General features: G+C 39.7%; 1 protein-coding gene across 1 annotated transcript in view; it reads right to left on the bottom strand.

Moving 5' to 3' along the window:
- The window catches only part of CHD9 (chromodomain helicase DNA binding protein 9), a 219,037-nt gene that overhangs the window by 175,638 nt on the left and 20,059 nt on the right, over positions 1–23,340 (bottom strand). The window lies entirely within an intron of this gene.

Here is a 23,340-nt window from a genome sequence, read left to right as displayed (position 1 = left end):
GGGAGGCTGAGAATCGAAGTTCAAGGCCAGCATTTGGCAACTTAGTGTCAGGCCAGCATTTGGCAACTTAGTGGCACTATCTCAAAATTTAAAAAGGGCTGGGCATGCACTTCTGTGGTAAAGCCCTTGCCTGGCATATGGGAGGCTCCTGGGTTCAAATGCAAAACTGCCAAAATTAAAAATTAAAAAAATAGATTTTTCCCCCTCTTCAGGACATTGGCCATATGTTATAGACCTCAAAATCCTAAAAAAGAAAGAAAAGTTAAAAGAAATTAACTATTTTAATTCTGGGAATATCTCTTTTCTTATTTCTTTATTTTTCAGGCTAATATGACATTAATATATAACAGCATTAATCCTAATGAAAATTAGAATTTAGAAGAAAAATAAAACAATTTGCAATTTTTACCCAGAAGTACATCCTTTTAAATTGTTTCCAGTAGTTAACAAATCCTTAGATTATTCTATTAATGTACAACATATGAAATCATTATAGAAGACCAAACAGTAAAAGGCTTTAAATTTTATACCATTTTACAAAATCCCACCTAGCTTTATTCTATGTATTCTTGGCATATTTCTAATAATATAATTATGATATCTATACATTCAACCAAGTTGAAATTAGATTTGCCAATCAAATAGAAAATATCTGGCAAAAACAAATTATAGCATAGCTAAAGAAGCTCAGTTCAAATTCTAACTGCTGTCTCCATGCTGTGTTACTTTTTTTTTTTTTTTTTTCTTTTTGGGTACTGGGGGTTGAATCCAGGGTCACTTTACTGCTGAGGTATATTCCCAGTCCTTTGTAACTTTTATTTTGAGACAAAGTCTCTCTAAACTGCTTAGGGTCTTGCTAAGTTTTCAAAGGTGGCCTCAAACTTGTGATCCTCCTGCCTCACTCTCCCAAGTCACTGGGATCATAGGCCTTGAGCTCCACATCTGGCTATGGCTACCTTGAATAATTCTTAAAACCTCCCAGTGGTTTCTTCATCTGACTAAGTTACAGGGCTCAGAAAGATGGCAAAATTTAGAAAGAATATTTTCAAATTCCTAAAACATAGTAAGTGCTCATTAAGTACACATTTACCTCTTACTGCCCTGCTGAATGAGGATAAATCATTCAGATTCTTCATTTACCCATGAAATAATACCAAGATTGGAGCCTACTATATCTGATTATGTGGTATCCATTTTCCAAATTATTTTATACAAAAAACTTTTTTGAAGCACTGGGGAATGAATTCACAGCTTTGTACATGGCAGGCAAGTGCTCTGCCACTGAGTTATATCCCCAGCTCCAACTCATTTTAATGAAATTTATGCTTATCAACAATATCATAATATGCCTAAATTTATCTTTTCCCTCTCAACATTATATATATTTGTTATTTTATTCCCTTCTGAGAACTACTGATGCCCTATTCTTATTTGCTTCCTACATATACATAATCTGTATTTTAACCACATTGAGATATTGCTTAAATTCATCAAACTTCTCACATCTCAATTAACGTGTATAGGTAGTTCTCCACCTATATCTCCCAGTCTTTCTCCAACTGATGAAACTGTCTTCAAGACTAAATTTAGGCCAGGCACAGTGGCACATGCCTATAATCCCAGTGACTCAGAAGGTTGAGGCAGGAGGATCACAAGTTCAAAGTCAGCCTCAGCAACTTAGTGATTCCCTAAGAACTTAGTGGTACCCTGTCCCTACACAAAGTAGAGATGGGGATGTGGCTCAGTGGTTAAGCACCCCTGGGTTCAACACATGATACAAATATATGTATTTGTATCATGTATCATAATATTTGCATGTGTGTGTGTGTATGTATGTGTGTGTATATATATTTAGATACAAAATCTAACAAACTTTTAAACATACACACTTAAGCTGGGCATGGTGGCATATGGCTGTAATTCCAGCAACGCAAGTGGCTGAGACAAAAGGATCCCAAGTTCAAGGCTAGCCTCAGCAACTTAGCAAGGCCCTATGTAACATAATGAGAGCTTTTTCTCAAAATAGAAACGTAAGAAGATCTGGGAATATGGCCCTGTGCATGGTTAAGCATCCCTGGGTTCAATCTCCAGTACCAAAAAGAAAATTATTATCATTCTTGGTCTATTTGTTCTCCCTATTAAATACAATGAGTGTGGAGACTGGTGCTTATTCATCTTTTTATCCCTAACATCTACTATAATTCTGGGCACATAAAATACTCAAATTCTTTTATAAAATCAACAAGTCAAATCAGATAGGGGTTTAGGATAAAGAGACATACTGAATATTAAAGGAAACTCACAAGCCATCAAGATGCAGAAAGCAGAGTTGTAAATCTTTTTTTTTTTTTTTGAGAGAGAGAGATTTTTTTAATATTTTTTTTCAGTTTTTCGGTGGACACAACATCTTTATTTTATGTGGTGCTGAGGATCGAACCCAGCACCCCGCACATGCCAGGCAAGCGCGTTACCATTTGAGCCACATCCCCAGCCCCACAGTTGTAAACCTTGAGCTTGACTGATATGCCCTTGTAACATGAGGGAAATGTGCAAGCAAGAGAAAAACTGACATGAATTGTGTAGCTCCACCCTGCCTCCACCTCTTGTACAGCCCCTAGCACCAACCCACTATGAATATTAACACCCTACAACAATGGGTGGCTGTCTCTCCCTCTGTAGATACCTCAAATTCTCCCTTGAAAGCCTTACTTGCTTTTACTCCAAAGGCATCTCTCTTTTGAGATTACCTGCCCTCCTTGAATGTGTATCTACTTTCCTAAATAAACCTCTAAGCCTTTGACTGACACATGCTGAGATTAATAAACTTGCTAGTTCTGAGTGGAGTTCCTGCTTCTCTCTGGGAACTTCTGCAGAGATATCTCTTCTTCCATGACAATAATAGCCTGGCATGGTCCCATAGGCCAGTAATACCAGTGCCTCAGGAGGCTGAGGCAGGAGGATTTCAAGTTTGAGGCCAGCCTCTGTAAACTAAGCAAAACCCTGTATGGAAATAAATTGGGGGGTAACTGGGGATTGAAATCAGGGATATTTAACCACTGAGCCACATTCCCAGCCTATTTTGTATTTTATTTAGAGATAATTAGGGTCTCACTGAGTTGCTTAGCACCTCACTATTGCTGAAGCTAGCTTTGAACTTGAGATCCTCCTACCTCAGCCTCCTGAGTGGAGCCGATGGGATTACAGGCATGCATCACAGCGCCCAGCATAAAAAAAAATTTTTTTTAAAGTGTGGGGGGTTGAGCTCAGTGTTAAAGCACCCCACCCGCGCCCCGAGTTAAATCTCCAGTACCACAAAAATAAGAAAAATGAAATAGAAAAAAGAATGTCCTGACCAGTGAGGTGGTACACGCCTGTAATCCCAGAGGCTCTGAGATAGGACGATTGAAAGTTCAAAGCCAGCCTTAGTAACTTAGTGAAGCCCAAAGCAACTCAGTTAGACCCTATCTCTAAATAAAATACAAAAAAGGGCCAAGAATGTGACACAGTGGTTAAGCACCCCTGAGTTCAATCTTCTATACTGCAAAAAAAGAGAGAGAGAGAAAAAAAAAGAATGTCCCCACTGAATGTGCACTTAAAAATGGTTAAAATCATAAAAACTGTTATAGATCCTTCATCACAATTTTAAAGAAGTTCCAATGATTCAATTTTGAAGTTTAATTTCCAGCCATTCCTCAGTGATGAATTTTACTTTCAATTAATAAATAATTCTATAATGGACCTTATAGAATAGGAATTTCACAGGTTCTGAAAATAGACTATCATGGTTGGAATTCTGGCTTTATTGCTTACTATGCAAGCCATTTAATCATTTTGAAGCTCAAGTTTCTTCATCTGTAAAATGGGAATTGTTGGTACTAATCACATGGAACTACTGTAAAATAATACATGTAAAGCACTGTGTAAAAACACTCAAGTGTTTTCAAACTATGCTTCTTGGAATGCTGGATAATCTGTAGCCACTGAAAGGAAGAAATGGCCTATCCTTCCCCCAAGTAAGGTTTCACCTTGAATATTTCACTTTCATTTTACTAACAATACCTTCACAGAGGATTTCTAATTTAAAAAAAAAGGATTAAGAGAACTGAAAACCACAAAACTAGTACTTGTATACTACTTATATTATTAACATCTTCCTCTACAGATTGTTAGACATTTACTAGGTGCAAATTACTTATTGGCATTCACATTTAAAATCTTTAAACATAAACAAAATTAATATTTTCTCATCTAAACTCATGGTAAAAACTGAATGAGGATAGGGCTGGGGTTGTGGCTCAGTGGTAGAGTGCTTGCCTAGCAAGTGTGAGGCACTGGGTTCGATTCTCAGAATTACATTTAAATAAATAAAATAAAGGTCCGTTGACAACTAAGTAATATTTTTTAAAAACTGAATGAGGATAAATAACTTTTGAAACTGAAATTAGATTACAAATTTCCTAATAGCTACTGAGATGAGTTGGAAGTACTAGTCTAGAACATCAATTACACCCACACCAAATTAAGTATAAATAAATATACATTCTAAAGCCAAATAAATTTCAACTAGCACTAAAAATAGGAAACTTTCAAATGTAGGGTTTTTCAAAGTTTGAATATAAAAACTAAAAGATGAAGCCGGGTGTGATGGCGCATGCCTGTAATACCAGCAGCTTGGGAGGCTAAGACAGGAGAATCCCGAGTTCAAAGCCAGGCTCAGCAACCGCGAGGCGCTAAGCAACTAAGTGAGACCCTGTCTCTATATGAAATGCAAAACAGGGCCGGGATGTGGCTCAATGGTACCAAACAAATAAATAAAGTATTGTGTCCATCTAAAAACTGAAGAAAAAAAAACTAAAATATGAGACAGCCTTGATTATCACTACCTAAAATGAAGTGCCATTGTGGGATTTATAAAAAAATACATTAAAAATATGGAAGTGGGGGACTAGGGATATTACTCAGTGGTAGAGCACATGCCTAGCATGCATGGTATCAGGTTTGATCTCCAGTACTACAAAATATACATGCTTAATTAATGTAGCCTTCCCTCTCATACCTATCATTTCCATCATCTCCTTTCTGCCTTCCCAAGAGTCTATAGTCATTCAACAATTAGGCTTCTCTAGAACGTCTCAAATTCTTCTACCAGTAATTTCCAATGCTGTCTTATCAACTTCAGTACCCTGGTGACTTTTTTCATTCATTCAATCTTTAATACTTTTTTTAGTTGTATATGTGGTGTTAAGGATAGAACCCATTTGTCATCACTAACCCCAGTGACAACTGTATTATAATCACCACTCTAATTTTATCTCCAGATCTCCACAACTATTAGGCTTCTCTAGAACTTCTCAAATTCTTCTACCAATAATGTCCAATACTGTCTTATCAACTTCAATACCCTGGTGACTTTTTTCATTCACTCAATCTATCATATTGTATTATAATCACCACTATAATTTTATCTCCAGGTATCCACCCAACTCAATTCAATTAATATTTTCTGAATATTAATCTGTTTATTATAAGCACCTTATTAATACAAGGTTAATACTGATTTATACACTTTACTTCAAGTGGCTCTTGCCTCTGCTTAAAAGTTTTTTAATTAATTTCCTTATGCTTCTAGGCTATCTCTTTAAAGTTATTTTATGTTATCTCTCTTCAAGTCTCATATTAAATTTCCCTTTTCAGCTAAGGACAGTGTCACCTCTTAGCCTTCTGGGGTTTTTCAGTTTAAATTCACCACAAAATCATCTTTTCAGAACCAAGTATGTCTTTGCACCTATCCTATTTTTCCTACCTATTCTCGGGAAAGGAAGCATGGTCCTTCTCCAAAGCAAATCTTTCACCTCTTAACCCCATTCCATTCAGCCTTTCAAAGGGACTTGTACCCACATGTATTCCATCTCTCTTGGCATTCTTAATTATCCTGTTGCACTTGCCTGCTTCTCTTCTGAGCATCAGCACATTATCTCTACCTTAACAAAAAGGTACAAACCAAATCATCCTATTTCTCTTTCCATTAAATGCCAAATACTTAAAATAAGTGATTCACTGCCTCTAAGACTGGGGCATATAAAAAAGACAGGCGCTGGGGTTGTAGCTCAGTGCCTAGCATGTGTGAGACACTGGGTTCAATCCTAACATCACATCTACAACTAAAAAAAAAAGTATTAAGAAGAAAAAAAAGTTGGGAGTTCATAACCCACTTCAATCTAATGTATGAAATATGATATGTCAAGAGCTTTCTAATGTTGTGAACAACCAATAAAAAAAATAAATTAAAAAAAAGAAGAAAGAAAAGAAAGACCTCCAGTAACATTTCCATTTTTCTAAATACTTGTTAACCTTTTGTACTTTGTAGTTTCTGCCAGTATCATGTTACTGCAACTATACTATTCATGGTTATTATCTAGACAAATCCAAAGGCTCCCTTAAAACCTATCTTTGACCACTAAGAAAACATTTGCCATCACTAATCCCAGTGACAACAGAGACTAATACTGTCTTTCATATGAAAACTTCCATCATTTATCATATACCATTAGGTTTTGAGTATCTTAAGACTATGGCTGGGCTTGGTGGCACACCCCTGTGATCCTAGTGGCTCAAGAGGCTGAGGCAGGAGAATCCAGGTTCCAAGCCAGCCTCAGTCACTTGGCGAGGCCCTAAGCAACTTATATGTAAGATTTGGGGATGTGGCTCAGTGGTTAAGTGCCCATGGCTTCAATCCCCAGTACCCCCCCACAAAAAAAAAAAAAAAAAAAAGGAAAGAAAAGAATATATTCAAGCAGGGAAAAAAAGTCAACTATGACATTCTTCTCAGGTACCAGCCACCACACTGCTTACCCGCTAAGAAAAGATGTTGAAATGTTTTGTAAACTCAGTTCACTGAACCCCTTCATTTCCTGGAAATTCTCTTAGCTTCTCTTACACAGCATTACCTTGGATTTTCTTTCCTGAGGCTTTTCTTGCTTTTCTGATTGATTTTAAATATTTTAATAGATACAAGTTTCTATGCATTGACTTCATGTCTACCAAATTTACTTATCATTTCAATCAAATCTTGATACATCTTTAACATATCCTCTAAAATGTAATTTCACATTCAAATCTTTGAGAAATTCAATTTCATTTTTCTTGAAATACTATAAATTATTGTCTTAAAACTTTTTACTACTGGCATAAAATAAAGATATATGAAACCTAACTTTGTATTACTTTAAGGAGACCATGTAATGGACTCATTAGTCCCCTTCTTGAAGTTTCTGACCTAACGTATGCTAAGAAAGCAATACCGTAGAGGTTCCTATTTATATGATATACATATCCTATCTGTAGTGCTGGGAACTTTGGTCATTTTTGACAAATTTCTATAAATCTCAGGAATAATACAGAGCTTTGTAATACTTTTTCCCCTTCCTTCCCCATAAACTTATTCCAAAGTATACTGTACATTTTCTAATAGTTACAAAATTTACCTTGACAAAAACATTTTCTCCTCCTCCGTCTCCTTAGGTAACATTTCTTTAAGCTATGTATTTAATTCTTCACAAATTATATCCCCTAAAGTGGTATACAGTTGGGCTGGGGATGTGGCTCAAGCGGTAGTGCGCTTGCCTGGCATGCGTGCGGCCCAGGTTCGATCCTCAGCACCACATACAAACAAAGATGTTGTGTCCGCCGAAAACTAAAAAATAAATATTAAAAAAAAAAAAAGTGGTATACTGTTCAATCCACCTTAAAAACTAAACTTTTTTAAGGATCAAGAAAAGACAACAGGGCTGGGGTTGTGACTCAGTGGTAGAGTACTTGCCTGGCATGTGTGAGGCACAGGGTTCGATCCTTAGCACCACATAAAAATAAATAAATAAAATAAACATATTGTATCAACTACAACTAAAAAATAAATATTAAAAAAAGAGACAACAGTGCTGAGCATGATGGCCCATATAATCTTACCTACTATAGATGATAGAAAGTTCAAGGCCAGTCTGGGCAATTTAGGGAGGCCCTGACTCAAGATAGATTAAAAAGAGCTGATGCAGCTCAGTGGTAGTTTCCTAGCATCCATGAGGACCTGGGTTCAACTGTCAATACAATAAAATAAGAAAATGAAAAAAAAAACCAACAGTTTCTTATAATTTTATAAGAAATAATTGAATTTTATAATTTGAATATTACTTCAATGTATAAAACTGTGCTATGTTACAATTGGCAGTAAACCAATAGGCACAATGGTGTACACCTATAATTCGAACTACTCAGGGGGCTGAGAAAGAAGGATTACGAGTTCAAAGCCAGCCTCAGCAATTTAGTAAGGCCCTAAGCAACTTAACAAGACCCTGTCTCAAAACTAAAAAGGGATAGCGAAGTGGTTTAGTGGTAAATTGCTCCTGGGTTCAATTCCCAGAGTCCCTCCACAAAACAGAATCTGCAGTTTTCCAACAAATATAGCATGAGTACTCATTTTTTAACTGAAAATCCTTTCTTTTTGCTATCTCATATGCCTTTCTATTAAAGCTCCTTTAGGCAGAAATAGCTATTCATAAAACAGCTCTCTTTGGATTTTTTTTAAAGGAATATAAGATGTACAATTTCATTAGTAATCAAACCACATAGCTAAATTTGGGGTAACTGGCCTTTTTTTCATATTCTATTTAAAAAATGTAAATTAGAACAAGTTTGGAAAACTACAAGGCATTACCACTAATGTTGAACATACATGTATCTATGACTAGGTTTTTCACTCCTAGAAATATAAACTCTACAAGAAATGTTTGCACATGTGTACCAAGAGACATGCATGGTAATGTTCACATCAATATTATTCACAGTAGTCTAAAATTGAAAACATGTCTATCATACATTAGAATCAACAGCACTTAGAATGAAAGAAGTACTTCTGCATGGAAAAACAGAAATATCATACAGAAGAGTATACTAACCCAGACACAATGACCCACATCTATAATACCAGCAATTTGGGAAGGTAAGGCAGGAGGATCACAAATTCAAGGCCTCCTTAAGCAGTTTAGTAAGATCCTGTCTTACTAAAGATACATAGCTCAGTGATACAGCACTTGCCTAGCACATATAAGCACATGTAAGCCTCTGGGTTTGATCCCTAGCAAAGGGGAAAAAACTTTTGCCTAGTTTCCTGGTCACCTCCGGGAAGATAGAATGGAAGTGATAATTAAGTATTTGAGGGGAGCTTTAGGGTTGCAAATGATTTTTTTTTTTAATTTGGGTGGTAGTTTCAGAGATGTGTTCACTTTGTAATAAATCATAGACATATGCATATTATTTATATACTTTTCTGCATATGACTTCAAGGTTTTTTAAAACCTAACTGAAATACTGAGTATTTGTCATTAAGAAAAGTAGCAAATATAGGATGATCTCTGAAAGGACCAGTAAATTCTGTTACATTGTTGATTTCAAGACATTTTCATCAAAACAGAATAAGCATGTTCATATATTTTGAGATGCAGTGAACCCACTCAATTATGTAATCTTGAGTCTTCCCTAATATTAGAAACCTTGAGAATTGTTTCTCTGTACCTAGATTGCTTCAACTATAAAACAGACTAAATAAGTACACCAAATCTATAATCCTAAATTTCTGTTTGTTTGTTTATTTATTTATAGTACTGAGGATTGAACCCAGGGCCTTGTACATGTGAGACAAGCACTATAACTTAACTGAGCTACATTTCTCATTCCTAGATTTATTTTAGGTTAAGAGGACCTGTTTCTTCAAAGGTAGTGGGGATTGAACTGAGGGCACTTGAACACTGTTACATCTCAATACTTTTTAGTTGTGAATGGACCTTTATTTTATTTATTTATATGATATGCATGCTGAGAATCAAACCCAGTTCTTCACACTGAGCCACAACCCCAGCACCCCCCCCCATCCCCTGTCCCCCTACCCTGGTCACTCTTTTCTGAGATAGAATCTTGCCAAGTTGCTGAAGAGCTTGCTAAATTGCTAAGGATGAACATATCCTCCTGCTCAGATCCCAGGTCGCTGGATTGTAAGTGTGAGCCATTTCACTCAGGTGAAAAAATCTTTGTTTTTTTTTTTTTTTTTTTGCAGGTGTGTGTGTGCGGGTGGGGGAGGGGGGATAATATTGGGGATTAAACCCAGGGGTACTTTACCACTGAGCTACATCCTCAGCCCTTTTATTTATTTTTTTGAGACATGGTCTTACTAAGTTTAGAGATTCACTAAATTGCTGAGGCTGAACTTGCAATCATGCCTTCAGGGGCTGGGGCTCTAGCTCAGTGGCAGAGCTCTTGCCTTGCATGTATGAGGCACTAGGTTTGATCCTCAGGATCACATAAAAATAAACAAATAAAATAAAAGCATGCTGTCTATCTACAACTGCAGTCCTGCCTTCAGCCCCTCTAGTAGCTGGGATTTCAGATGAGAGCCAGCATTATATTGTCTTTCACTTCTGTGGTGCTGGAGATCAAACACAGGGTTTCACCTGGCACAGTGGTGCAGGTCTGTAATCCTAAAGACTCACTCTCAGCTCTAAATGCCTTTTTAAAAATAAACATTGCAAAAACAGAAATTAGCTTTTAAATTTTTTAAATTTATCTGATCTGTGATATGGACAGAATATAATTTTAAGATAAAACAAACTTTGCCAGATATAATCCCAGCAATTTGGAAGCCTGAGGCAGGACCATCTCAAGTTTAAGGCTAGCCTAAGCAAGTTAGCAAGACCCCATCAGATGGAGGGATTACAAATTTAGCACTGGGCTGCCTGCGAGCTAATAACTGACAAGGCTGCTATTATAATAAGAATATCAAGGCCATGAAACTTATATTCTGCACCATCACCTATTATATATTTAAATTCATCAAATATTATCTCAGTTGAGTATACCTTATCTGAAATGCTCAAGACCAGAGCTGTTCTGGGTTTTCTAATATTTCCATATGTATGTATGAGGTATTTTAGGGATGGGATCCAAGACTAAACATGAAATTAATTTGTTTCACCTTCTACAGATAGTCTAAAGATAATTTTATACTGTGCCTTCATTTTGACTGTAATCCATCACAATTAGATCAGGTATGGAATTTTCCATTTGAGGTGTCATGTCAGTACTTAAAAAGTTAGGGATTTTGATACATTTTAAATTTCAGGTTTTCAGCTTATGGATGCTCAATCTTTATTATTTCTTTCACAACTTTATATCTAATTTAATCTGAATTATGAGACTATTTACAAATAAAACTTCAAAAACTGAATTGTTTAAAAGATCAGCTCAGGTCGTGGTGCATGCATGTAATCGTCAATCTCTGGTACACCCCATAAAATCATCTCAGTTATCTTTTTCAAAGTGAAGCCCAAAGTGGAGCACACACTGTAATCCCAGCAGTGCAGGAGGCTGAGGCAGGAAGATCTCAAATTCAAAGCCATCCTTAGCAACTTAGTGAGGGCCCTCTCCCATTAAAAAGAGCTGAAGATGTGGCTCAGTAGTAAAGTGCCTCTGGGTTTAATCCCTGGCACCAAAAAAATTAAAATAAGAGCTGGGCACAGTGGCCCATACCTGTAATCACAACAGCTTGGGAGGCTGAAGCAGGAGGATCCCAAGTTCAAAGCCAGCCTCAGCAACAGTGAGGCACTAAGCAATTCAGTGAGACCCTGTCTCTAAATAAAATACAAAATAAGGCTGGAGATATGGCTCAGTGGTTGAGTGCTTCTGCGTTCCGTTCCTGGTACCAAAAAATAAATAAATAAAAGTTAAAAAAATAAAAGCTTTAAAAGATAAACATGAAGCTTGTGTATGGCATCACATGTAGTTATATCTATCCTATCCTGAAGTAACTATCATTGTCACATAAAGGTAAACTTCATTTTCTACTGTACTTGTCTGACAATGGTGTTCAAAACTTCATTTCTTGCCAAACTTTTTCTTCCCTTCATCTTCATCTCAATCATTGTCACCATCTCTCTAGTTCCTTAAGTCAGGAACCATTACTGAAATAATTTTTGACACCTTTCTTCTAACATCCAATCAAGCCATCGTCAAGTTGTTAATGGCTCATCCTACCTCAACCTATTTCTTATATGTATGTTGTATGTACATGAAAGGAAAAAAGTAAAGGAAATATATGAAAAGAAGATAATGCTTTCTTTCACTTCTGCAGCTGCCATCCTAATTTCAGCTACCATTATGTCTAGTCAAAACAACTATATATTAAAATATTTTTGCTTCACTCTGGCCTTATCCAATCCATTTTCACATTCGTAAATTTTTTTTTGGTGGGGGGAGGTTTATCAGGGATTGAACTCAGGAGCACTCAATCACTGAGGCACATCCCCAGCCCTATTATGAATTTTATTGAAAGACAGGGTCTCACTGAGTTGCTTAGTGCCTCCCTCTTGCTGAGGCTGGCTTAGAATTTGCAATTCTCCTGCCACAGCCTCCCAAGCTACTGGGATTACTGGCATGCACCACTGTGCCTGGCTCACACTGGTATTTTTAAACTATAAGTTCTTTCTTGCCTCATAGTATTCAAACAAATTTCTCTTTTCCAATAAAACTCTTTTCCCTCTTTACTTGTCTGATTTCTTGTTATGTCTCAACTTAAATGTCACTACCTGAAAGAGGTCTTCACTGACCTCAAAATCTAAAATCCTACCCCTTTATCTCATAGCAGTCCATTCTTTTCATTGACTTCATCATAAGTTGTCATTTTATATTTATTTACTTATTCTTTACCTATCTCTACTATTAAAGTGTGCATCCCATGAAGGTAAAGATCACTAAACTTAATATAACATATAATAAATTAATACAACATTTAAATTTGTTTAATAAATAAATGGATGTGAACAACCCAGAGACTAGAGAATAAATTATAGCTGAAGAGTGGCTTCCCTTTCTGTCTCCCACTGTCACTTGATTAGCTTTCCAACTGTATCTAAAAAAGAAGAGCACAAATGTTCCTGAAAACTTAAAGGCAATACAAGAGAGATGTCAGGAAGTGAGACAAAAAACATTGTTTCATGGGAAGAAGAAATCCCCAAGGGCCACAACAAGAGATGAGGGCCAGGCATGGTGATGAACTCCAATAATGCCAGTGGCTTGATAGCCCAAGGAAGAAGAATTAATTCCAAGTTCAAAACAGTCTCAGCATCAGCAACTCAGCAAGACCCAGTCTCAAAAAATGGCTGAAGATGTTGCTCAAGGGTTAAATGCCCCTGGGTTCAATCCCTGGTGCCAAAAATGACACAAAATAAGACAAAAACAAGAGATGATCTTATTTACAAGGTGGAATTCAAACTGGCAAGTTACAAGAGGTGGAAAGGGAATGAAACTTCAATAAGGAAATAAACAGAAGCATAAAGTGCTACATGATAGCACCCATAAGTAAGAACTTATCTTCACAAAGTTAAAAGTATAAAAAAGCAAAATCTTACATCTATGTAAGAAGTCCATCTCTTGTTAACACTACAAAGAATTTAAAAGGTTAAAAATAAAATCATTCTCTTTTAAGAAAGTGTCCATAAATCTCTTATAACTCCAGTTTTCAGTTTTTAAAGTTTTTCAAAAGGACTGGTGATACAGCTCAGTGGTAGAGTACTGGCCTAACGTGTCTGAGGCTATAGGTTTGATTCCCAGCACCAAAGGGCTGAATATAGCAAGTGCGTGTCTGAGCTGGATGTATATAGCTTAGTAATAAACTGCTTGCTTAGCATGTGCTCAGGTCCTAGGTTCCAATCCCCAGTCAACAGGAAGAAAAGAAAAGTTTTTCAAACATTTATATAACATGCTTTCAACAGTTTTCACATTGATCAACAACCTCAAGTTTTGATATTCTTCCCTATGCTCTTTATTCACTGTACTGATTATTATTATCTGATAAAATTTCCCCAGTAGGTCTATTATCTGTCATTTTTTTTACTCTGACCTCTTTAGAATTTCATTTTTCTTTTATTTCTAGTTAGCTTTTTCTTCTACTGTTTACATTAACAACACATTTAACCCTTTAGAATATCTAAACTTTTCATGTACCAAAATTAATTGCATTAGTGGTTTGAAGCTAAGAGTTTCTCATAATACATTCAAATTGAAAAATAATTTATATACTATTATATACTCAAGAGCATTCTAGAAAGCTGGGGTTGTAGCTCAGTGGCAGAGCACTTGCCTTGAATGCATGAAGACCTGGGTTCAATCCCCAGAACCACACTAAAAAATAAATAAATAAATAAATAAATAAACAAAAATAAAGATATGATGTCCATCTACAACTAAAAAATTTTTTAAAATTTAAAAAAAAAGAACAGTCTACAACTAAGCTACATCCCTAGCCCTTTTCCCTTTTTATATTTTGTTCCGAGACAGGGTCTTCCTAAGTTGCCCAGGCTGTCTCAACCTCCAAAGTAGCTGGGATTACAGGTTTGCAGCATGGTCAGTTTTATTAATCTTAATCTTGTCCTAGGCTTTTTTCATTAAAGATGCTTTTAGTTTTTTAATCTTTATTCATACCTGTCCCTCCTTGAGATTTTTCTTTAATAAATGTGCTTTGCAAAAAGCACTACTTGTTTTTAAACATTGGTCTTAACACTTGAAATCCAAATATAATTTTTGTATTTCAGGGGACAAACCTCATAAAATACTGAGAACCTTAAAACTGTACAAATGCTGGAAACTAAATTTTATACTGAAGAAATCTAAAGCTGGCAGAGGTCAAGAAAACTGACTACAGCTACACAAGTAAGTCTTGATTCTCTCCAAGTCAAGAACAGGGTTTTACTGGTCATAATCACAATATTGCTGGTTTTTTAAATTTTTATTTTAGTTATACATAGACACAATTATCTTTATTTTGTTTATTTATTTTTATGTGGTGCTGAGGATTGAATCCAGTGCCTCACATGTATGAGGCAAGAGCTCTGCCACTGAGCCACAACCCCAGCCCTACCGTTGTTATTTCTAATGGTAATTTCCTATGTCCTTAGGACAGCATCTCCCCCTAGTCAATCAATCACAAGTTGTGTTTTTTGATTTGGTTTGATTTTCTTACACTATATTATCACCTCCCTGAAATTCTTCATAAAGAGAGTTACCCTTAACCAAACCTGAAAGACAACTACTTTTTTCCCCCAGTGCATTTCATGTTCATATTATATGGTCTGTAACTTATATGAAACTCCCTAAGGACTGAGACTTGCTAATATTTGTAGTACATTGTAACTATTTAATATTATCAAATTCAATGAAGAAAGTCTTCAAGATACATAAGAAGTTTAACTTGCCCTGAGAAACCATGTTCTTCACTTAAACCTGTAAGTTTCCAGGTTGCCTGCTGTAGGCAAAAAGCTGCATCTAAATTCAAGTTCTGTAAATTCAAGAACAGAAAAAACACTATGCTCATCACTTTGCACTACAAAGAACTTAAAAATCTCCTCCTCCTGCATTGTTGAGTACTCTCAAGTTCACCTTCTGTATATTCAAGTGTTTGTAGACCAAGTTGTTCCTTTAAAACTTCCTGCATAGTTATGTACAGAGTTTAAGTAGAAAGTAACATCAATAAGAGGAAATCTTCTGAGTTCAAATCATGGTTAAGAACTGGAGAATGTGAAATCAAAAGAAAGAAAAAGGTGAAAAGCAGCATGCAAAACTGAGGAACTAAACTGTGACAGTGGTTTTATTAATGAACATAAACTTTATTTAATAGGGGGAGGGTATCGGAAGATGTATTTCACATAAATGGATAAAAGTCACAATAGTGTCAAATCCCAAGCTTCATAAAGAAATTGTATAGCACTACTAATATCGAAACTTTAATTCTTGTCTACTTTGTTCCAAAAAGTTTTATTTTTCTTTCTTTTTTTTTCTTTTCTTTTTTCTTTTCTTTCTTTCTTTTTTTTCTTTTGAGGCAAAACAAAACCAAAAAAGGAACAAACAGAAACCTCTCTCTGAGCTGGCGGCTGCAACAAGCCAGTGAGACACCCAGGCAGTCTGAGTCGTTCTTGGCTTTGGGATGGATGTCGGAGAAGAGTCCTGGAACCACCCATCGCGTCCCACACCCAGACATACATCGAGAAGGAGCAGCACTGGTAGAACTCAAACCGGCTCGTGGGGTCCTGGCCAAGCTTCAGAGGTGGAGAGGCCCTGGGGGTTGCCCCCCGGAGCGAAAGAACACAGGAAAAGCTGGGTGCTAGGAACCAAGAGGCGAGGCCTGGGAAAGTGCCGGGGGCGTCCCGTGCTCCGGGGCTCCCGGCACTCACGCGGGACTCCCTGTCATGAGTCACGCAGGCGAGACAGCAGGCGGGGGAAGAGGTTGCAGGATGGAGGGAAGCCCGACCCTCGGAAGGGAACCCACACGGGAGGGAGGCCCCGACCTCTCGCGGGGCAGGGAAGGGGGTCCACCTCCTCCACGCCCTGCCCGCACCTCCCATCAACGCAACAGGCAAGGTGGCCGGGTCCCGACCCCAGGGTCTGCGGGCTGGGGGGCGGGGGCAGCAGCCCGCAGCCATGACAGTCGCGGGGCGGGCCGCAGGCTAGCTGGGCCGCACGTGCGGGCAGCACCCCCTCCCCGCGCGCCCGCCCCTCCCGGGGCGCTCGCCCCTCACCTCAGACAGCGGCGGCGCGGCCCTGCCTGCCCCGACCCCCCCACCCCGGCCAAGCAGCGGCGGCGGAAAAAGCACGTACTCACCGCCGCTCGCTGGCTCTCGCGCTTCGCCATGACTGAGGCGCCCCCGCCGCCCCCTGCCTCGACCAAGACTGACACGCGCGGCTGGCCAGGCGGGGGCAGCCGCAAGCGACCACCTGGCTGACAGAACCCTCTCCCTCCTCTCCTCTCCCCACCAGTTGAGCCGCAGCCGCTGCCCCGCGGTGTCCCCGGGCTTCCTCCCCAAGCCTAAGGCGGCGGGTGGCAGCGGCGGGCGGCGGCAGCACTTACCCGCGGCGCGGCCAGGCCCCCCTGTCAGCGCAGGGCCGGGAGAGGAGGGAGGAGTGCAGGGGCACCGCCTCCCCCGCGCCGCCACGCACCCGCCTGATTGGCCCAGTTCACTCCCCCAGCGCGACCCCACCAGCCCCTGCGAGCGGCACTCCAGCAGCACCGGCGCATCATTTGCATATTTGTACCCGCGCCGCTGATTGGCCAGGCGAGCGGGGGGGCGGTGATGACCGCCGCAGCTCCAGTCGCCACACCGGCAGTGTCGGGCTACCCCGGAGGGAGGATCCCCCTTGCCGTTCTCCTTCCTTCACGGCCCGGCATGACCTAGAGCAGAGGGCGGTGGAAGGCGGGGTTGCCCTCCTGCTCCAACATGGCCCCGCTGCGCCACCGACCCAATCGCCGGCGCGATTACTCCTAGAGCCCCAGGCGGCCACAGGGCGGGGAAGGGTTGGGGCCGGGCGCCCTCTGGCCGGAGCACGGAGCAGTGCAGTGGCCGGGACTCCCCTCGCTACCCCGCGGCGGCCGCCACGTCAGGCCGCGCCCTCCCGGCTGCCTCTCTCCCTCTCGCCGCCCACCCGCGGCCCCACCGCCACGTCAGGCCCCAGCGGGCACGCCCCGGCCGTGAGCTGACCAGTGGTGGGATCGACGCCGAGGTCACTCGCGCAGGGCATCTCTAGGCCAGCCGGGGTTCGCACAGGAACAGCGAGGGTTTCTAGGACCACCCTTTCAAACGGCCGTGAATTCCTACCCACGTTCTCTTTTCGCGATGAGACCCCCGGGACACGCGCCTGTGCTGTAAAATCGGGAGTCTGGCGAGTGCCGCCGCGATGATGCAGCGATTCAGGCCAGGTGCTAAACACCTGCAGCGGAAAGACCCAGCCGAGAGTCCTGATCCAGAGCGAGAACGCGCACCTCTAGGGGTGGAAAGCTGGGGCTGAAACCTGGTCTGCCCAAGGTTCAGGCTCCCGTTCCAAATTGCACAGTTAAGAAAGGGAAAGAAAGAAGGAGGCGGGAGATCAAAAGGGGATGGGAGGGCAACACTGGGTTAGGAGTAGGGGGCATACTGGAAAACTCACGAAGGTGTTGGGGCACTTGGGTTCCGTCTTTGTCACTAATTAACCCGGTGACCTACATTAAATCATAACGTGTCCCAGGGCCTCGGTTTTCCCTCTGTAAAATGAAGAGGCCAGACAAGTTTTCTAAAAGCCTCCCAGCTCTAAAATTCTACTTTCAGGCCTAGAGCTGACCTTATACCTAATTAAAAATTTAAAATCCATATCAAAACCCAAGATAGACAAAATAATTAAATGTTTGAACTTCACACAGCCTACCTGTTTATTGAAAGCTTTTGGGCTGGGGTGTGGCTCAGTGGTAGAGCACTTGCCTAGCATTGCCCTGTGTTGGATCCTCAGCGTCAATAGATAAATAAAAGGAAATAAAATAGCACTTGCCAGCAGAACTGTTTACTGTTTTCACATACAATGTGAGTGACATATAACATTCACCTTCTAGTTGATAGAAATCTCTTAAATTTCAGCCTCCACAAAAGAGCGGTCAGGGTCCTTATTGCTTGACTAGACTGTCTGCTGTATACACAGTACTAGTTGCTCAGTATTTTCATTCTTTATATTTGCTCATAAAGGCTCTCCAGAGTAGATCAATACAATTCTAGCTGAGATGCTGAACAGGGTGGGAGGAAACCCTGCCAGGAAAAAGAATTACAGTTTAGTCCCCTCCAAGATACTTAATAACAACCTCCAGAATAAGGATGCACAGGAAGAGTTAATCGAGGAGCTCCCTACACTACTTCTTATTTGAATAATGCTTTGGTTTGCAAATTCAACTTGTTGAGTCAATTTTAAGGCCAGTAACACCTCATTTATCTGGCATCATAGAAGATTAAGATAGCCCATATAAATGAAAAACTGACTGCTTTAAAGAACTGTACTCCCACCATCGGATGGAAAATATGTTTTCGTAAATACAGCTCTGGAAATTACCTATACTTGGTGATTAAGGTCATTAAAATTATTAACATTATTGTGTCTTATGTCCTCAAAAGTGGTTTTTTTTTTGGGGGGGGAGGGTTTACTGGAGATTGAATCTAGGGTGCTCTATCACTGAGCCACATCCCTAGCCCCCACTTCTTAAAATGTTTATTTTGAAAGAGGATCTCACTAAGTTGCCCAGGATGGCCTTGCTGTCCTCCTGCTTCAGTCTCCTGAGTTGCTGGAATTACAGGCATGTACCACTACAACCAGGAAAAGTAGAATCTGTCCCTATAACAAATGGCTTAGAATGCTGCTTTTATTTTCAATTCCTGTCTTTTTGTTTGTGTCTTCTTCCTCAGTAATGAGCTGACACTTTTCAGTGCTCCCACCAAACAGCCTCCGCCTCCGCCTCCTTTCTCTCTCTCTCTCTCTCTCTCTCTCTCTCTCTCTCTCTTAAATGTTTGTATGCCATACAAATTTAGACACAAATAAACTTTTATTATTTAGACTCTGAGGTTTTGAGTAAAGATCTTTGGGTAGGGTTTTCCTATAGATAAAGTACATGCATTCTTGTGACATGTGATATTATGTCATTTGTGATATTATGAGTATTTGAACTTTATGAATATGTAGACTCTGGAGAAGTTATACATGAGGAAGAATCTCAAAGTTTAGGAATTAGATCAGTACATACTACCCTTTACAATTGAAGTTAAGAAGTATCAACAATACAATAAACAAAACAATATCAAAATCTAGCAACAGGGACTGGAGTGGTGGCTCAAGGGTAGAGCGCCTGCCTAGCACTAGGTTCAATTAAATTAAAAAAAAAAATCTACCAACCCTGGCCTACCACTCCTGTGAGGCAATAGAATGTAAAAAGCCAAATGGTAACCACATTCTCCAAATCCCCTCTTCCAACTCCAGTTAAGAATGGCTACATTTTTACCCAATGTCTTTCAAAGCAAAAAGGTCTCACACCTGTGGATAGAATAATTTGGGTCACCAGAAAGCCTGTGCTACAACAAAAGGATTCACCACGCCCTGAATAAAACATCCTATAATAGGTGTCATTTACTGAAATTTAGTCCCAAAGTCCCACAAATGACATTTGTTATTTCCTTTTATCTTCACAACCACTCAATGAGAAAAGAATTATTGTTCCCCATTTTACAGAACACAGTCCAAAATCTTGCCCTAGCTATACAGAAATAGTATTCAAACTTATAACTATCTGACCCTACTAAGTGTGTTGTCACATGCCTATAATCCTGGCTACTCAGAAGGGTAAGGAAGGAGGATCAAAAGTTTGAGACCTGCTTGAGCAACTTGGTGAAACCCTGTCTCAAAATAAAAAAGGACAGGGATTTTTGGCTCAGTGGTAGAGCACCTGTGGGTTCAATCCTCAGTACATGGAGGGGGGGCAGGGTGGAATAAACCAAGCTGCCTGGCTCCAAAACCTGCAACTCTTACCATTATGCCTGAGTTTCCAACTCCATGTTTATCAAGCATGTTTGTTTCTTCTCCCTCCCTCTCTTCCTCCCTCACTTCCTTCCTTCTTTCCTTCCTCCCTCCTTCTCTCTCTCTCTCTCTCTCTCTCTCTCTCTCTCTCTCTCTCTCTCCTTTTTGCAGTACTGGGGATAATGCAGGATCTTGCACATGCTAGGCAAGCTCTCTACTATTGAGCGACATACATCTCCAGACCTATGCATGTTTTGTTGTTGTTGTTTTTGTTTGTTTTGGTACTGGGGATTGAACTCAGGGGTATTCAACCACTGCATCACATCCCCAACCCTACTTTGTATTTTATTTAGAGACAGGGTCTCACTGAGTTGCTTAGCCTCATGGCTGAGGCTGGCTTTGAACTGACAATCCTCCTGTCTCAGCCTCCCAAACTGCTGGGATTACAAGCATGAGCCAAGGTGCCCGGCCTAGCAAGTTTTTTTTTTTAAGCAACTAATTTGCCAACCTAAAGGGTGGAGTTTTCTGACAAGGCATTTTGATTCAGGTCACCAAAAGAATATCCCACAATGCAAATTTGTGGAATTTTCCTGCAAGCTTGAGAAATATCAACCAATGCTTCAGTATATATTCACTTGGGGAAAAACTGACACCACCAAGGTCATGAAACTTCAAAACCAAGGATTAGACTCTATCATAGTGATACCTACAAAAGTGATACTCACGGGCTGAGGATGTAGCTCAGTTGGTAAAATGCTTGCCTTGAATGCACAAAACCCTGGGTTCATTCAATCCCCAGCACCACAAAAATAATGAGTGATACTCACATGTTCTAGAATAACTCCATCCTAGCTTATAAGGACTGACTGGCCCCAAGGCACTAGGAGACTGAAGAAAGAGAAGCAGACAGACAGATCTAGGATTACATAGAGTGCAATTTATTGGAGGACTTAGTAACATAAGCATGGTCCCAGGCAGCAACAAGGCCATGTGGATCCTCACAATTTGGGTCAGATAAAGGGACATACTTATAGTACAGGATAAAAGTGACTTTGGGGCTTGAGATATAGCTCAGTTGGTAGAATGTTTGCCTCATATGCACAAGGCCCTGGGTTCAATCACTGGCACCAAGAAAAAAAAAAGTGACTTTATCCTGGCTGGAATGCACCTAGTTTATCTTAAGACAATATCAAAGAGGCATATTCCTGGAGCCAGGGTCTAGTTGTAAAGTTCCGCATATGACTCTAATGATTTTATGTATCATAATTTGCTGGGAAACTATTCAGGAAGAACTGACTAGGATTACTCTGGGGCAATCATTATGATTATGACCCAAGATGGCTGCAGTCATATTAAGCTGAATTGATACATTTAGGAGTATACATTTAGGAGTAGTCCAAACAACCTCAAAAAAGGAAATAATAGGAGGACTCAACACACATCCCGATTTCAAAACTTAGTATAGAGCCATAATAATCAGGAGAGTATGGTACTGGCATAAGGACAGACATACAGATCAATGGAACAGATTTAGAGAGCCCAGAAAGAGACCTTTATATGGTTGACAGAGGCATCAAGAAATTTAAACCTGCTATGACACACACCTGTAATCCCAGCAACTCGGGAGGCTGGGACCGGAGGATCACAACTTTGAGGCCAACTTCAGCAACTTAGTGAGACCCTGTCTTAAAATTAAAAAAAAAAAATTTAAAAAGTGGACTGGAGATGGAGCTCAGTGGTTAAACTCCCTGTGGTTCAATCCTCAATATTAAAAAAAAAAAAAAAAAAGAAGAAGACATTTAAATTGGGGAAACAGTAGTCCTTTAAACAAATAGTGTCAGAACAATTGACTATGCACACCTAGAGAATAAAGTTGGATGTCCCCCAAACTAAACAAAACAATAAATCAAAAGGATCACACAATGCTGGGTGTGGTGGCATACACCTGTAATCCTAGTGACTTAGGAGACCGAAGCAGGAGAACTGTTAAATTTGAGGCTAGCCTCAGCAATTTAGCAAGATCCAGTCTCAAAATTAAATTAGAGCTGGGGCTGGGGATATAACTCAGTTAGTAGAGTGCTTGCCTCCCATGCACAAGGCCCTGGGTTCAATCTCCAACACCACAAATAAATAAATAAATAAATGAGAGCTGGGGATATGTCTCAGTGGTGGAGCATCCCTTGGTTCAATCTCCAGTACTGCAAATAAATAAATAGACAAAAATAAAATAAAACAAAGGAAAAATAGATAATTTGAATGTAATCAAAATAGGAGAACGTATTGGAGGCTAAAGCAGGAAGATCACACATTCAAGTCCAGCTTGGGAAACTTAGCTGGACCTTGTCTCAAAATAAAAAAATAAAAGGGACTGTGGATGTAGCTCAGTAATACAGTGCCCCTGAATTCATCCCCCAGTGTTGGGGGGTGGAGGTGGGGGCAGGGTAGGAAAACTTTGTGTCCCAAAGAATACCAGTAAGAAAGTGAAAAGATGACAAAACAGGGAATGAGTGAAAATATTTGCAAATCACATAACTAACAAGGGTTTAATATTCAAAATATATAAAGAGCTCTTACAATTCAACCAAAGAACAAGTAACCCAGTTTAAAAGTAGTCAAAGTTATCTGAATAGCCACTTCTTCAAAGAAGACATACTAATGGCCATATATACAGGTAAAGAAGCCCAAAACATTAGTTGTTAGAAAAATGCAAATCAAAACCATACAGAAATGCACAAAAATATAAATAAATCAAAACCACTTCATATCCATTAGGATGGCAATAACAAAAAAGATAAACAATAACAAGTATTGTTGAAGATTTGGATAAATTAGAACCCTCCCACAATTGCTGGTGGGACTAATGTAAAATGATGTAGCCATTTTGGAAAACAGCAAAGCTAAACTTAGTTATTATATGACTCAGTGACCCAAGAGAAATGAAAACATATG

The sequence above is a fragment of the Spermophilus citellus genome (assembly GCF_964194105.1).
Source record: "Spermophilus citellus genome assembly, chromosome: 18".
Classification (NCBI taxonomy): Eukaryota; Metazoa; Chordata; class Mammalia; order Rodentia; family Sciuridae; genus Spermophilus; species Spermophilus citellus.
This window is presented reverse-complemented; position numbering and strand designations above follow the sequence as displayed.